Genomic DNA, 18,031 nt, shown 5'->3' with positions numbered 1-18,031 from the left:
GTGACCTTGATGGTGACCTTTTTGAGCGACTGATTTTTAGATGTATCCATAACATTTCAGTGCTACACACCAGCGGTGTTATGTTATTGGCTGCTGTCGAAGATTATCCTGCCAACTTTACTTAATCAAAAATAAAAAGAAGGACTTTGACCTTGACCACCGGCAGCACACATTCCTCCAGGTGGAGAAAATTAACAACATAAGAGATGAGTGACAATTTAAGGGCAGTTTGGTACACTGATCATTTTATATATTAAACGATAGACGTACGACAACAATAGCAGTACATTTTAGTGACAACCTCAGAGAGACAACAGACTCTGCAGTTCCCCTCAGCTGTATAATGTATAGATGTGCCGTTTTAATGTCCTTTCAGCTCATTGTTTTGGTTCCCTTTAATCGCTCTCGTCTTGTTTCCCAGTTGAAGGCAGCTCTTTTTGGAAAAAAAAAAACTGTACTAAAGCCACTCCACACTACCTTCCCAGCACCAAATGGCAGAAAAACAACATTAGTTTGTAGTTGGGGATCTAAGTGGTAATACCAATTAAAAGCTAAAGAGCAAGAGTTGGTGGAGACCACAAATGGATGGAGAATATTAGACTTGGACATTTACTAAAACTCACAAACATGAATTACTAAATCTGCTCCTTTCTGCGCAAGGGCTGATTCTGTGCTTGGAGGTTTATATTGTATTTAATGAAATGTAATTTTGGTATCCTAGCTGACCAATTCCATCATAAAACCACTGCCACATACTCGTGGGTAGGTAGCAAGCGTCGATTCTTTTATGACGCAGACTGAATTGGTTCGGTAGAATTTAGTATCGAAAAATACCTTTCATTCGGTGCCAAATTTTGATACCTACACATCCACACCAACTGTTTTGGTCCATTTACACGGGAGCACATCTCATCGTTTTCCCTGAGCAACAGCAGTATGTAGCCTCTGTTCGAGTGGCCCGCCCACATGGCCATGAACACGTTGAGTTGCATGCGCTACAGTAAGAGGATCCTTCTCCGTGTCCCAAAGGCGAGCTAGCGACTACTGATAGCACGCGAGGTGTTTACGGGACATTGGTAAATTGCAGTGACAAGCCATAACTGCCACGTGGGGCCTTCAGGGAACATTGGCACATTGTAGCTACAGATAACAACTTGTTACACTCTCTCCCTCTAAAATGCATGAAAACTAAAAGACTTGTACCATAATGTGCAATGTAATTGTCTTTTTCTTAAAATTGGTTTCATATAATTGGTTTTGAAAAGTACAGTTATTAAGTTAAGAAAAGGGGAGGGTCATCGTTGGAGGGAGACACAGACTACACTACAGCCATAACAATTCGAAGTTAACTCATTATATTTCGAAAAGAGCATCGTTAAGGTCAAGTTTATTTCCTTCTCCTTCTGATCAAACAACGCCAGTGAAGGATGTGTGGGCGGAGGCAAACGCGGGTCTCTATTTGACGTCTCAATTTTGTTTCGTTTGCCAAATCATCCTCGCGTTTCCCATCCTACCCTGGATCCTAGCCCTGACAAAGTCACAATATATAAGCTTAATTCGCTCGAACTGCTGTTTTAGTGGGAAGTCAACATAAAATAGTACTGGGATATTATGACATCCCACCAAGATGAGCCATACACAGCTGCTGTCAAATGAAAGCAGCGTTGTGACATATATGGTGGACTAAACCATGAATAATCTGCTTTGTAGTGCGAGAACTATGGGTGGAAAACCCTTAAATCGTATTTGTCATAGTCCTGTTTTCTTGAAGCATAATGTGACTACTTGGCTAAATATCAGCATGGGTGGGAAGAACATATTGCAAAGCTGTGTACTCGCAGCTCACCCACTCTGGAGAGTTCTGCATTTAAAAAGAGGAGCGGGCCGAGACTGTGTTTTTGTTGCCGTTTTTTGATCTTGCCCACTGTGATGCCTCGTACCCCCAACAGGCTCGACTTTCACTTGTAGTCCTCTGTAAACTTCTCAACTTGGCATGATGTTTGCTAATTAAGCAGATAAGCAACACCGACTTGAAAACTGATGCTAAAGGGAGCCCTCGGCACAGGAGTGCCCCCCGACGCTCGTTGCAGTGCGTCTTCCGAGAGTTGCACGAGGAAGTCGGAGCAGTTAAGTAAACAACATTTGGAATCCTAAAAAAAAAAAAAGGAGGTTGATTTGTAAGTGGGTGTGTGACAGAGATATGGCTCACACTTCATCCTCTAACCTTCAACATACGGTGCCTATGTGTGCGGCTTCTTTGAAATCAGAACCTGAATGAGATTTTCCAGTAGATAACCATTGATAACAACAAAAACAATTCCAGACTTTTCTTTTATACAATTGTCATTCTGTGCGTTCAGTTTATCCTTTCTAATGAATTGCAATAATGAATCTGTTCGTGCTCCGTCATTACGGGGGTAGCGGGTAGGGATGGGACATGAATTTCGAATAAAGAAATCGATTAGTATACCCCACTTTTATTCTTTCTGATTTCCCCTGTTTTTACCGACGCCCGGTTGTGATGCGTTACTCCTGTCAGAAGGTGGCAGTATTGCACGGTAAAGCCATTATATAAATCACACCGAAACGCCAATGTGGGAGTGAGGCACCAAGCAGATGAAGCGTCCACTGATCAATCGATGTCCAGACAAAATGAGTTTGATGTTTGACGTGCGGCGCAAGCGACAGCCGTTATCTCAGAGATCAAACTTAAGGCGTGCTTCTCATTAGGTTTGGACAAGGCTACGGTTTTTGGGGATTTGTTGACCCCGAGTCTCTTTCTCTTTATACGTGCGCGCGTGTGCAGACGGGCGTGGCGAATAGTTCAGAGCATAACGTCTAATTGTATTTCTGCTTGAAATGCCCATCCCTGTGGTACCGGGCGTAGATTGATGAAGCAAACTAAAGAAAAGCAAACCATTTTTCGCGTGTGGCTTCAACATAACAAAATGTGAAAAACATGACAAGGTCTGACCTCACAGGCGCACACACCAAAACCTCACACACCAAACCCCCCGTTTTGCACACAATGCCGTGCACTAAAATCCCATGGAAAATCAAGACCTCAGGGGTCCTACTATTTATAGTAGACTCTCTAACCCTTCACTAACACCCCCCCCACGCCCCCTCCCTCCACCTGCCATTCTTGAAATACAGTACAATGCTCAATGTTTTACCTGCTGCTCTCCTTCCCGCCCCTCCATCTTTTTTCTCTGCCTCCATCTGCATGATGGAAACATATTTCTGGCAGTGAGCTCCTGAAACACAATTCCTCCCCTGTCGATACCCTGCTGCCTCCCTCACACCTCGAACCATCTGTCGCTCTCCTTCTCCCCGTCTCTATCCCTTGCCTGCATCTTTCACCCATCTCCCTGCGCTCCCTCTCGTGTCTTGTCCAACGCCCGTCCTTCCTGGCCGACTGTTCTGTGGCCAAGACATTGTGCCGAGTGATCCCCCCCCCCCCCCTCCCACACACACACACCCCACACCTTCCCCTTAACGCCACTGTCACCACCTTACCCTTCTGCTCCATCTTCATTCTGGGCAATTTCCTTCTCTCTCTCTGCAGGGAGTGGCTCTAATGGCGTTTGTAGTGTGAATTGTTCTCACCTCTCGATGCCTCCCTCCCTCTACTGGTTACCCCCGTGCGACTGTCTAACCCTCCCGTTCTTCCCGTGTGCCTCTCTCTTCTCTCTGTTGTTCACACCGTCTCGTTCTCTCAGGCAGGGACAGAGCCGTCAAATGTCTCACAATGATGTTGTTTTCATTACGTGTTGACACGGAAGTCCAAATACACTCTCACGCGCCGTACACTCTTGGGTGACACCGCACAACATGCACCCGAAAGCTATTGACTGGCGACAATGGCAATAATCACCTACACTAATCCATTTATAGCCTTTGTCATTGGCGCTAGCACGGAAGGGGGATTGAGTGGGATTGCTCTCCTCAATGTGATAAATTCTCTGCGGAGCCGACGAGATGTGTCAAAGTCGGCTTCAGAAAACCTTGTTAAACAAAGCTAATCTGGCTACGGATTGATCCGAGCGAGTGAACACAAACCAAGAAGTAAACACAAATGCCCTCTAAAACGCAGCCGTGGCTTGACCTTTTCCCGCTGACCCAGCGGGATGCCAGTCTGATCGTCTGGGATACCAGCCCACTGATTTGAATACATCTACAACCCGTTATGTCAACATTCACTGGATTATGTCATTTTGTGAAATTAGTAACACTATAATATAAAGGAGGTCAGGAAGAAATCTATTAAACTCCACTCTTACACCTAGGCCTGTATCACGGACCACTTTGGCTGATGTTTGGTTTTCATTTTGAAAACACTCTTCAGCTGATAGGTCTACTGCTCGAGTACGTGTCTTGACTATCAATTTGTTATTGTTCATAAAAGAAGCTTATTCAGCTGGTTTGGTGGAGCTCAACTCTGAATAAATGTTACAGTGTCGTAGCTCGAGAGATGGGGATAGAAATAGATAGGGACATGGTATCAATGTCCTTGTGCTTTATGTATTCTATTCGTTTTCTGTGGTAGGATTCTGTCATGTTCAATTTTCTTTTTTTTTCCCTGATTACGTTGAAAAACAAAATTCAGCTGACTGATCCTTTTCATGATATTCTCATAATCAATTTGTTGTTTAGGAAAGACTTCAGGCCTTTTTTTTTTTTTTTTACCAAATGTGAACATACCAAAAAACAAACATTCACAAGCATCAAATGTGCCTCTTATGTACATTCCAATGCAGTTAGCAACTAAAGGCAATCCCAGCCCCTAAATGACCAGCCAGAAAAAGTATTAGGGACAGGGCATTTAAGTATTAGGGATGTGCTCTGTTCACACTCAATGGAAGCAGTTATGAATCTTCTGATTGCCTCTCATATCTGTGTTTACTTTCAGTCAAACTCAAAGTTGAGTTTTTGTAAAACTAAAATCCTGTTTCCAGAATTGTAGTGCCCAAATCTCTTCAGGATGAAGTGCAAGGTTAACATGATCAACCCCTAGAAAGGGCCATTATTACCAAGATGGCTTAGGTTAAAATTACAGAAATGTTCCTCAAAAATTATATATTAAAAACATTTATCTAAATGTATAACTCTAACAGACAGTATAATTATTTTCCACATAAAGGGGTATTCCCCAGGTTTCTGAAGGGGCTTAAGTGCTGTGGTGGGAAGTAATTTGACTGAAAACAATGTTTTTTTTTTTTCTGTAATTATCATGACATGACATTGGTGAGACGAAGCTTAATAGAGCTTCCCTCAGTGTAGCTCAGGTGAAGTGAAAAAAACACTTGGGTGCTGCAGCTATAGTGTTATAGTGGGAGGTAAAACCCTGGTTATGTATGACAGATATTGCATTCATGTAAATGTCTTGCGTATACAACGCGGTGAACGTAGGCTCAGAACTGCTAAGATATTGGTCTACAATTATTCATTGAAAGAGGAATCCCTAACTCTTCTCTTCTCAATGCTGCCTCTGTGAGCTTGATCAATAGACTGCCACCAGCTTTGTATCCATCAACAAATAACTATGCAAATAAAAATCAATGGTCCAACAACAGAAAATCAGTGGCTCACCAATTAAAGCCTCCCATAGCCCACAGGAGCTTTGGAAGAGGTGCCATGGACTGCAATAAAAAGGGTGACAAGTATCGCAGTGATGGAAATTGTTAGGTTTTGTCTTATTGTCAAGCACATAATGACCTTTTTTTTCCCCCATGCGTGTCGACGCTCTAATCATTGTGCTGTGATGGTTTCAAGATGACGTGTAGGGAAATAGCACTTTCAAAAGAGCCAGAGGAAGAAAAAAAAAACAAAAACATGCATGATTCTGCAGGTAAATGTGAGGCAGACAGTCTGTCCTTCCCTGCTTTTAGGAACCCCTTATCTGTCAGCATGATCGTTATCGTTCTAATCCAAACGCACTCAGTCATCGACCTTCTCATTCAACTGGTTTACCGTTTGAACAAATCGGCTCGAAACCCTCAAACAATCCTGCAGTTTCAGCTGTGCAGACAAGCGGCGGACGGCGCCTGCACACACGCATACGTGCCGTTGTGAGAACCTCTTTGATTCAACCCGTTACCCTAGCAACCACATGAAAAATGGCCACCAAGGTCTGCCATTTACAAAGCCCTGTGAAAGGTATTATGACTGAAGGACTGCGGCGACAAACATTTGCTCAGATTTGCCAAAGATAAGATAAAATATGAACTCATTCTGAGGCACATATTCTTTAAAACATAGATTTTTCCTTAGGCATGTTAAAATATATATTTGTGCCAAAGTTGCAGATTTTCTATGTGCGAGACAATTTACACCCTTGGTTGGGTGTAAATTGTCTCACAATGGTTGGGTGTAAATTGTCTCACACATAGAAAGTCTGCAACTTTTTTCAGTGCTCCATTTCCATCATTTTGTCTCTCATGATGCTTTTATCACCTCTGAAGATGACACAGAAGATGTGACACTTTGCAAGATGGTTTCCCGTATTTTACATCTTGTCAAGGTATTGCGACATGCTTCCAGCTGTACATTATTGCAACACAGATAGTAGAAAAAAAAAAAAGAAAAAAAAAAGGTTGGCTAAAATAGCCGTGCTTCCCATCAAGTGGAGCACGGCAGGCAGGAGATACGAGATGGGTCTCTGGGATGGGCCAGCAGCAGGGTCTCCGTCTCCCTCTTGCATTAATCACTGTAAAGATCATCTCGGATAGGAGGCTGCAGGTCGAGGCTTAGAACTGGGGGGGGTGAAGGTGAGAGTTATAGAGCCAAGATGATGGAAGTTGGAGAGGATGAAGGGGAAAGAGAGAGAGAGAGAGGTGGGCTTGGCCCCTGAAGGTACCTGGTGAGGTGACAGGTAATGAGGACTGGGGGCAAGATGGCCTGTAGGGTTGCTCGGAGCAGGTCCAGAAGTGTGGACATAAGAAACAGGGAATAGAGATTTCTACCGTTGCTCACTTTTTACTTCATGAAATATTCTACCCGTGACCTACACATTGGATTGTTATAAGAGTTCAGCATTTGTACTAGAACGGAATAGAACAATTTACTACTTTTAATCACAAAGAAATGTGAAGCAAAATGTATGTAGGAGAAAAAGCTCACATAAACAAAAGGAAATCCAGCTTAGTCCGAGATGTGGTTAAATTGAATAATTATATAAAAAAGAAGAATAGAGTGTCACAAGTGTTTGATAATCACATTTGAGGGTTCACTGAAAAAATGTATTTCAGCCATGTATACAATTTCTTGTCATGTACTTTTTCCTGAAGTAATTTTGATTCCTAAACAGAACTGTAACCATTTTACATCATTAACCAAGTGTTTATTGCTATTACCATGACGACAAAGGTGCGGTTTGCTTTTCGCTGGTACTTTCCAACGGTCATATGATGTATGCCGTTTTGGGAAATGACCTATTTTAGTTTAGGGCAAGAGGACGTGTTTGTCCTGTCGAGAGCGCCGAGAACACTCGTCATTTTGGGAGTCACTGGGAAAAGACCAGTTTTGTTGTTTTTGTATGAGGTCTTGTTAAAAACAGTTAAAAAGGAAAGTAAATACTGGACTTGCATTTGCCTGATGGCCAGAAACTGAACCCCAAATTAATTATAATGTTCTGTGCCTGCAAGATGGCCAAATGTTTTCCAAAAAAAATCCATTATAAATCAATCTTTTAAATGCTATAAAAATACATCAACCATCATTTATGGAAAACATGATGACATAGTTGGTAACTTTTAACTTATATTTAAAGGTGTCTGTGCCATCAGGTTCAGGTATCGCTGCATGGGATAAAGAGAATCTAATAATGGTCAAATGCGCAGTCAGCAGTCCGATAGGGAGACTGCAGCCTGGAGGTATTCTCTGTAGCTGCTCGTAGATTGCTTGCATTTACTTAATGCCTTCCAAAGATGATATGTTTCGGAAGAGAAGCCTTCCATTTCAGTCATGCCATTAAGAACATTAAAAAGTAATGGCAGGACTGTGAATGTAACAGTTTCTTGAGCGCTTTCTTTTCATGTGTCTAAAGATAAAAAAAAAAAGAAAAGAAAAGAAAAAGAAAACAGGCAGCAGAGACGAGCAGTACAAAGAACTAAAAAAAAAAATAAACGTGTCCTGAAAGTCTTAAAAATGATTAGGAGTTTTAGTTACTTCAAAAGCTCCGGTGTAGATCTGTTGTCTTGGCCCTGTGGGCACACACAGGGGTGGGGTAGGAGGGGGGTGGGGGGGGGGGGGGGGGGGGGGGGGGGGGGTCATATTTCATAACATTAATGAATAGCTGCGGCCACTACTGACAATCCCCCCCAGTGCAGGGAGAGAATAATAAGCTCTGTATAATAACTGTCCCTCATCAGTGTTCACTCATCATAGCACCGTACAGCACACTCACTGAATTCACGCTTCTTTGAAAGAGGGGGTTAGTAAAGCAGAGCGAGGCGAGCGCAGCGAGGCTCCCATGGGAGCTTGCTACATGGTAGAGCCATTACAGGGAAATAGGCTTGCGCATTTCAGGGGCCAAAAGGGGGCATGCTTAAGTAAATAATTCCCACTATTCACTTTCATAGCAGAGGTGCATTCACGGAGCGCTATGACGTCTTAAACAAATGTCTAACGCGCGCACACAAAACACAGATAAACACACCTGCATGCACTCGTACGGTATACTAAAACAACGGGTAGTGTAAGCTACACAAACATGGAAATGCATTTGCATTTACGCGCATCCCAGAGCTGAAATATATGTCCAGGTATTCTACATACCTACATTCAGTGGCACATTTAAATATCTACTGCCACTGCACATTTCCCCGTTGTTTAAGGAGTGAATGGATGTGTCGGGTAAAGGCATTTTCATCATTCAGATCCTTAAAATGCTCCCGCGAGAATATTACAATGGCACCGGTGCCCCATTCTTGCTCTCAAACTGCATCACTCATACGACCTATTGCAAACATGGAAGGTTTGTTGTGTTTCAAAATGACGATTAAGATTGAATAATTTACACAAACGCCTCAACAGCTCTTTACAGACGCACAAACCCGTACACAACTCAGTTCAACACCGTCTCTCTTCACTGTTCCGCTCACTGGCTGCAATCTCGGACCTAAAATGAACCAAATTAATGCTTCTTTACAGTTCAATATGTTATATTGGAACCCCATATATCACACATTTACTCCGACATGATAGGCAATAATAAAGTCATGATGTGCTGGGAGTAATGAGGCGCTTTGAAGGGGAGCCACAGTTGGCTGAGTTCATTCCTAAACAACCTGATGCAATGCAAACTACATTCTAGTTGGAATCACGGGGTGTGTTTACTGTGACTCTGCATCCAAATACAGTCAATATACTGCGTGTTGGTTCTGGACATATGAATATTGTATTCACCACAGGAGGAGATATCCGAGTCAATCCTTTGTAAATCGTACATGGACAATTTACAACCAGATCCATTTTTGACACATTTTTAACCAATTGCTTTCAGGGTTTGGCAGGATTTAAAAAAAAAAAAAGAAGCCAAACTGCAGACTGGTAAAACACTGGCACCTATTTGTGTAACAGAATGTTGCGATATCATTATAAATACAGACTGTATACAGTCATTAGATCCACCCACCCTAACACAACCAGCAGTCCCGCAACAGGCTACGCACTAAAATTTACACATACACATATTTGAAACATAAAACACCATAGATTATTAGAAGTAAGTTTTCATACAGCACTCTTTTGTGAAAGTGCAAAACTATTCAGCGCTAAAACAATAAATCCAAGATTGGGTTCACTTATTTAAGAGGAGTACTGCTGCAATAGAAAAGGCTGCAAACAAGAAACTGAGATATCACCATCTTTGTTATTGTAGCATAAAAGCATTAAATAAAACAGAACATTAATCAAAAAGCACTTTAATAGTTTCGTCTGTAATTGATATTAGTACACCCAGCATGACTGATTTGTTTCGCCACTGGCGGCAGTTGAAGCACAGCCGTGAAAACAACGGTTAGCAAACACAAAGAAACATTTACATTCATTTTTAGTTGTGTTTCTGGCTACCAGGTAAATCTAAGACCAACTTGGTTTTGTTATTATTATTATTATTATTATTATTATTCGGACAAATTTATGGTTTCAGGGGAAATCCTCCATTTGTAAGGAGTCTAAATACTGTGATGGTATTTGTGTGAGGGCATTCTAAAACAATAAGAAAGAGTAAAGAGTCAAGGAGACAGCTTTTCAGCCTGAAAGTTTTCCCACCACATCTACAGCAACAGTGCCTGGAGCGAGGACTTCTCAGTGGAGGTTCATTTGAACCCAGGACATTTTTCCTTGTCAGAAGAAAGGAGGCCTATTTTTTTTTTTTATCTTCCCTTCTTGTTCGATGAACCCACAGGGAGTTGAGCGGTTCCTCCTTGATCCAGGCAGGATGGTGGGTTTAAAGCGATTCCTGTCCTTTTCCATAGCAGCCAACTTGAGGGTAACGTTGTGCTCCACGCTGGCCTCTCAGCTGTACGGAGCTCTCTCCAACTCTTTCTCCAAGCGCTGCCTCTTTTAGCATGTCTCTCATTTGTCTTTCTCTCGCTCTACCTTCCCCTTTACGCTCTTTCCAGCACAAGTGTGCAATTTAGTCACCTTTTTGAAACGTCTTTGACAGGTCAATTAAATAGTATTTCCAAGCCCCAAAATGGCAACCTGTGATCCTTATTGTGAAGGACCGCAGCCTCCAGATATGCTGCAAGAAAGGGGACTGATGCAATTTATCATCAATAGCATAAAAACAGGCTTTTGTAGGAGGTACTACAATAGCAAAATACTTCTTCTGGGCCAAGAAACCCATCCACTGAACCTTAATATGCCATCTCGTAACACTGCATTCTGCATTCACAAAGGATTTAGTTCACTTTTTCAACTCCCTTCAGTAGTTCTCTATTCCCATTTCTCTCATCCCCCATCTCTCTGTATCTCTCATGGTTCTCCCTGAGCTCCAGGGTGTATTGTTCTTCGAGACTGGAATCATACTGGAGATTTAGAACTTGGTGGATTAGAGGAGGCAGTCTTGTCCCTGGTGGCTATTCCCTTTTGTAGAGCAGACCCAAAAATAAAGGTCCGAAACCACACGAGGATAAAGGAAACAATCCATCATACAGGTTGAAAAACCCCACTTGAGGTCAGTTAAAATGATCGTGTGTCTGAATACTCTGCGTCGTCGTGCCGAGTGTGCAAAGGTGCATCCGTGGTCTCCATCGGAAACGCAACTCTTAACATTTTAGGCAATAGTATATATGCATCTCAGGAGGATTTATTGTAACGCATTCCTGAATCCCATGAGAATTAGAGGGAAATTCTGTCTTAAAAAATAATATTGTATTGGATTATATTAACAAAAATAGTTTTTCATGCAATGATCTCCATTCAGCTACTAAAGGTAGAAAGCTACAAGTGTTGTTTAAAAAAACCAAAAACAACAACAAAAAAAACCAAGGTAATTGGAAGAGATTCAAAAGAATGGCTCCATTTTCTTATTTTGGAACCACTTTTTGACATGTCAACAAAAGGGTCTGGTTTACAAAGTCTACACAGCCATCTGGATATCTATGTATCCCAAATCTGGATGAAATCATGTCATGATATTTTACACCAAGTAAGTGAGCCATTGAGAACATGGGGACATTACAGTAGGTTTTTATCTTTTTCCAAAACTAATGGGACATTCACAAGTATTTTCCCACGTCATAATGGTGTCATTCACTAAAGCCCCTCCATTTGATTAGTTTTCTGGAGGTCCATCTGAAAATGATCCCATCATTAATTAGAAATTAGGCCTCAAAAAGCTATAATTTTAGGGGCGTGTCTGTTTGATTGACAGGCCTGTGGTGTAGACCGGTTTGCGCTGTAGGTGGGCGGGGCGTAGTTGCCCCCGGGGTTCCCAATCAGATCCACCGCTCGCTCCTCCCCAGCTCGTCCAAATATGGTCACTTCCGCCTCCAAACCGCTCCGAACTAGCAAGGTGGCAAACCGCCAAACTCCGAACTCAAGACTTCACAAACCAATGGGTGACATCACTTTTGGTTGCAGCTTGATTTTTGACACAAAGGATGCCCAGAATGAGCTATGCACTATATCTTCCATACAACATGTATCATTATTCCATCATTTTTGATTTGGGTTTTTTGCTAAACATCCGATCAGCTCCACTCTGCTGCAGATATCTAAACGGTAACACACATCACACCTACAGGCTGCTTAGAGAAACCAGAGTGATCTCCTGTCTACTGCAACTAAGCAGCTTTTCTGTAGCAGTCAGGGATTAAGCACCATGCTCAAGGCCATTTCCACATATGATTTCTGTGGTTATTACTCAGTGAGCAGACAGCGCATTAGTCATTTACTTTACTGACTGGTCTGAGAATTTGGACTGGCAACCCTCCAGAATCCTGTTCATTTCTGTAGGATGAGGCCACTCAGCAGTGCACATGTGCTGGACAGGAGAGCTGAAATGTGCGGCGTGGGAACGTAGTTTTAGCCAAAGCTATAGGGGTGGCAATGTTTATCTGTCTGGCGATCAGTAAGATAATCCACCACTTTGCTCCAGACTGAATATCCTCATCAACCATTGTTCCCGGAGGACAAATCAAATCATGCTCGCCATGTTGATCCCTGACCTTTCCTCGGATGACACTATGAAGTTGTTATGGTTATTCGTGAAATATTATTGTAAATTATTAGTGAAATATCTCGACAGTCATTAGATTAATTGAAATACGGTACACTCATTCATGGTCCCCAGAGGATGACTCTTTATGACTTTGACGACAGATTACCTTCCTCCCACCTCTTTATGTAGCATTAGCATCATCATCATGTCAAAATTCCAATTTTCGCAAAACTTATATTTATCTTACATTTTGGTTTTCTTTACAATGAACATTAGGGGTGTACCGTATCGTATCATACATGATAATATCGGTATCATTTTGTATGTGATTAAAACATTTTATATTGTGATAACGGCAATGTTCCTTCTGGTCGACATAAATAATACACTATGTAAGAATGTGACAGCAGGGTTTTCCCTTGGTTTTAGAAAGCTTAGGTACTGTGTCGGGTTGGTGGGCAGGTATTTGACTATATTTACATATTTATTTAACAATGCACTGTCTGCCATTAGAATAATAATCACCCATCACTGGTGGAACAAGTGGTCAAGGAAACCCTGAAGGGAAATGTAAACAGTTAAAACAGAATCAGACTCTCACTCTGACTTACCGTTAGTGCTTACAAACCTACGAACCAATTTTGAGAGATCATTTTTGTTTAGTTTTTACAGAATATTTGAGAGCAAACTGTTAAATTATTGCAGACTTAAAAAAAAAAAAAAAAAACTTAATATCAAAAACATACAATTGCTGCAAAATAATAAAGATTATTAGAATAATGTTTCAAACATTCAAAAGGTTTACTTTCTATTCCGCTTGTATGTTTCTCTTACTGTGCTGCAAATCCAGCTTGGCCACAAATCTTTTAAAAGACCAAAACCACACACGCACACAAGCAAACGCTCTCAGACATTATCGCATGGTGAGAAGCGAACACAAAGATGCAAACAAACACAGGCGAAGCAGACATGGCTCCACAGGAAATGCAAGCAGTGTACGCAGGGGACAGTGTCATTCAAAATGGCAATGCAGGAAAGCATGAATTCAAAGAGAACAAAGTTGTACCTCTGAAGATACACGCAAATGTGGAGACATCACCACACCCAAGCTTCCTGCTGCTGCCCACCCACAGCACAAGGAGGGGGAAAAGAAAAAAACAACAACAATGGAAAGCAGCTGAAAATTTAGTTTGGAGCGGTGTGGGAATGAGTAATGCGTGCTGAAGGCTGTCTTTGGAAGCCCTTGGAAGGATGGATGTGTGGCAGCTTGAGGCCTGGTGATCTGTCTTCCACTGTCGAGATTTATAAATACCTGAGATCTGACAGGGAGGACAGCTCCTGGATACAGACGATGCCCATGTACAACAAAAAGCATGCGTGTGAGAAAGAAGAACACACCTGCGCTCGCACAAAAGCACATACGCCAAAATAAGTGTAAATACATAGAAAAGCACCTGCGCACAAAGCCGCAGAGACGCTCTGCCTTCGAGGCTATTTTTATTTTAAGACCACATGCTTTGAGACAATTTTTCAGAGGAGATAAGGTTCAGTCATTGCAAACTGACTGATCAATCTTCATAACACCCTTGGTTCAAAAACAGATGTTCTTCCCTCCTCTCCATAGGGCAGCTGTTTAAATGAGTTCATCTTTATTCTCCACCAGCTGCATTCAAAAACCATATCCGCTCTCATTTGTTTCTCTTTTTTTTTTAAATACAAGCTTGGGTCAGAACAGTCAAAGTCAACAGTAATTTCTAATGACACTAACGAGAAATTAACAGCTGATCTAAACTAATGATGTGGCACAAATTAAGAGAAATAATTACCCCCCCCCCCCCACACACACACACACACACACACCACACACACACACACCCACCCCTCTATTATTGCTCTCAATGTGTCAAAGCAGTGGCCTAGTTGTCTCATCAGTGTCATTGCCAATGTCAGTGTGATGGAGGTTGTCCTTAAGAGTTTAAGTGTGTGAGTGAGGAGGATGGAGGAGGGAGGGGGCTAAAATAAGCTTTCAAACATTTTTTTTTTTTTTTAAATCAGTCACTGACCAAAGTGTGGTGCCAAAACAGTCAGCATACCATTAAGCTGCTCTCAGGTCACAGCCATGCACGGAGTAATCCACATTATTGGCAGCGACGTGGGGGGATTGACAGGTTGAGTGGTTGGATGAATGCTTTGAAAGCAGGTGAAAACTGCTATGAAATTTCTTTTTGACCCAAATAACCTTTAATCTTCAGGAATTTAACAAACATGGGCAGTAAAATAAATGAAAAAGCAAAAATTTACAGTGGCGGGTAAAGACTGCACACCTGACAGAGTCCTTTTTCACTCGGCATATGTCTCCACATTGGAGTGTCTGCTGTGCTTCTGCCTCCTCCTAGTTACAGTCAGACTGAAAGTTGTTTAAATTCAAGTAAAATACTGCGTGTTTGTGTCCCCAACTGGCCCCATACTTGTACTAAAAGTGAGTTTAATCGGAAATTAAAAAACAGGTCTCAGAGCTGTCTCAACAATACATTATCTTCTCGTGCAATTACATGTATTTCCAAATTGCAAATTTCCCCTCGGGGATTAATAAAGTGAAATTAAAAAAAAAAAATTTTTTTTTAAATGTATAGCTTTGAAATATGAAAAGGTCAAGCTTTCAGGTTATTGTACCTACAAGGAAATAATTTGTTTTGAAGGCAGAACTCAAACCATATAATTCAAACAAACATACTAAATGAATAAAAGGCCGCACGCCTACAGCAAATAATTGTATTTCACCACGTATATAGTCAGCATTTAAATCTGAAAACATTCTAGACTGTATAAATAAATGGACGCGTGTTCTCCCGGTCTGAAAATTGAAGCCAATGGAGAAGTGCACTAAAGTGTAATACGACTGAGGGCCACTAGTGGCTGGCTATATAAAACCTCCAGCTCCAACAGATTCCTATTCAATGTGTCAACTTCTCATTAAATACAAAGTCATTACATTTTCCCACAAGTAATTATGGTGTCATTAGCTAAATTCACTGCTTCTGCTTAGTGTTCTGGTGGTCTTTCAGAAAATAATTCAATCATGAATTAGATATTAGGCCTCAAAGAGAGGTACTGTATGTGTGGGGGCGTGTCTGGTTTGATTGACATGCCTAAGGAGCAGTCAGGTTTCGAGTATAGGTGGGCGGGGCATAATGTCCTCGGGTTCTCAGTCAGATCCACATCTTGTCCTCTCCAGCTCGTCCACATATGGTCACTTCCTGCTCTAAAAAAACTAAGACGGCGACGGTCAAAATGCCTCAAAACAGCAGTTCACAAACCAATGGGTGAAGTCACGGTGAGCCGCAATTCGATCAGCACATCATTTTCATTACTTGTGCTCAAACAAACTTGAACTAACAGACAGGGGAGCCAGGCATCACGCCACCAACCCTGCTTCCAATAATTGTGTGTTATTCGCTGTGCTTTTTGTGCCTCACTATCCTGGAGTTGGAAACCAGGACAAAGAAATAGGGGGGGGGGAAAAAAAAAAAAAAAAAGTTCCAATTTATTGTTTTCTAGCAAGTCTGTGAAATGTGTCCAAACTCAAAAAAAAAAAAAGAAGAAAAAAAGTACCTCCACATTCGATACTGCAAATGTGTTGCGTCTTTTGCCTGCAACAACCTGCCGGTCTACATTTTACAGCAAACGTACAGTGGCCCCCGGGATGGGAGATGTGCGAGTAGTCTGGGTGCCATTAGAGGGGGTGGGGGAGGGCGGGTGGGGTGCCATTAGGGCAGCCGACTGAGCTGTGCAGTGAGTAGATGCCCCGGGGCCCTTGTGTCAAACCTTGACTTATACACCTCCCCCCCCCGCCCCCCTCCACCGTTTGGCCGGCGTGCTACTAGCCGAGCCGATCTTTATCCTCCCACTCCACATCTCCCCGTATCACACTGTCCCCTGCAGTTTATTTTCAATTGCAGCTCGGTAGGTTTTCTTTCCATCCATTATCATTTTCGTCAGCTCCTCTTTGGACAAACTCCCAAATTGCCAGCTATGTATGCCCTATTTTCTGTTGAGGAAGCAATACATGCTCTTCTTTCATCCGAAGCTTTTTTTTTTTGTTTGTTTGGAAAACATTATTTGAAAGTGCAAATTGCATAAATGAAATAATATAACACGCACCGGTGCAACGTGCAAGCTCAAACAACGCTCTCAAGGCAGTTGCGAACCAGCCGCCAGCTCGCTAAGCTTTCTACACACATCTGCCAGCAACAACTGTGTTGAATGATGTGTTGGTACGGTAAATTATAGTGATGCAAATTTAAAGGTGCAGTGTGTCAGATTTAGATGTCGACTATGTCATAATACAAAATCACTATAATTTAGTATATCTTTGGGTGTTTATTGAGGTTGTTTTGAGAGATTCCGATTTTTGATCTACTCTTAATTATCAGGTTTTTCACATCCTGTCATCAGTCGGCTCTGTTCCGCTCACATCCGTCATTTCGTTTTCATTTGCCGGCACTTGCACAGAAAATGTTTATACAAGCCTCTGATTTGATCAGTGGCCCACTTGCATATTATTTGCAGCCTTTATTAGTGAAATCCACATCAGATTGCAGAGTTCTCTTCCTTACAGGAGTTCACCTTTTTAACTGCAGAACTCAGAGCTTTCAAACCGCTCACACTGCTGTGCATCTGCAACGGCACTTTAATTAAACTTGGCTACAAGATTGCTCGCCGTCTCCCAAGCCATGTGTTCTCGTTACTGCTTGAATACGCTCCAATTTTTAATATGAGGCCTTGGTTCCTCCCAGAGTATCAAATGCAGACTCCTAAAATCAATTTTGTATAGCTCTGTGTTATCAGAACTGAATATATATATTGTGTGTCTCCAAGAAACAAAAATAAACAGCACTTTTATTAGTCTGTACAGTAGGCTAAATTAACTTTTAAACAATTGAGGTATTGTTCAACACTAATTCATCTTGTGAAGCATTCATAACCTGTTTGTTATATATTTTGTTATATTATATCATAGTTCATTATTATGTATTAAAAATGGTCTTGCAGTCTTTATGAGTTTTGAATACCTGTAGGAACAGTTTCATCCCCACCAGTGAATGACGTGTTCGTGTGTATGGACAAATAATCTATGATGAGTGTTACCATAAAGCTACAGCGTTATTAATAACATAAACTATACAAGCAGACAAATGCATTGATAAACACGCAAAAATGTTCACAAAATAATCCAGATCATGTTTATGCTCTGCTTATAGATGTTAAATGGTGAAAGTGAAAGTGTTGGGAATGACTGACGCGTGGCGACGCTTGGAGAAATGATTGACAAATCTTGCAATGTCATCATTTGTGTCA

The sequence above is a fragment of the Embiotoca jacksoni genome, unplaced genomic scaffold, assembly GCF_022577435.1.
Source record: "Embiotoca jacksoni isolate LCO1_2020_lvr unplaced genomic scaffold, fEmbJac1.0.p SCAF_21, whole genome shotgun sequence".
Taxonomy (NCBI): domain Eukaryota; kingdom Metazoa; phylum Chordata; class Actinopteri; family Embiotocidae; genus Embiotoca; species Embiotoca jacksoni.
This window is presented reverse-complemented; position numbering follows the sequence as displayed.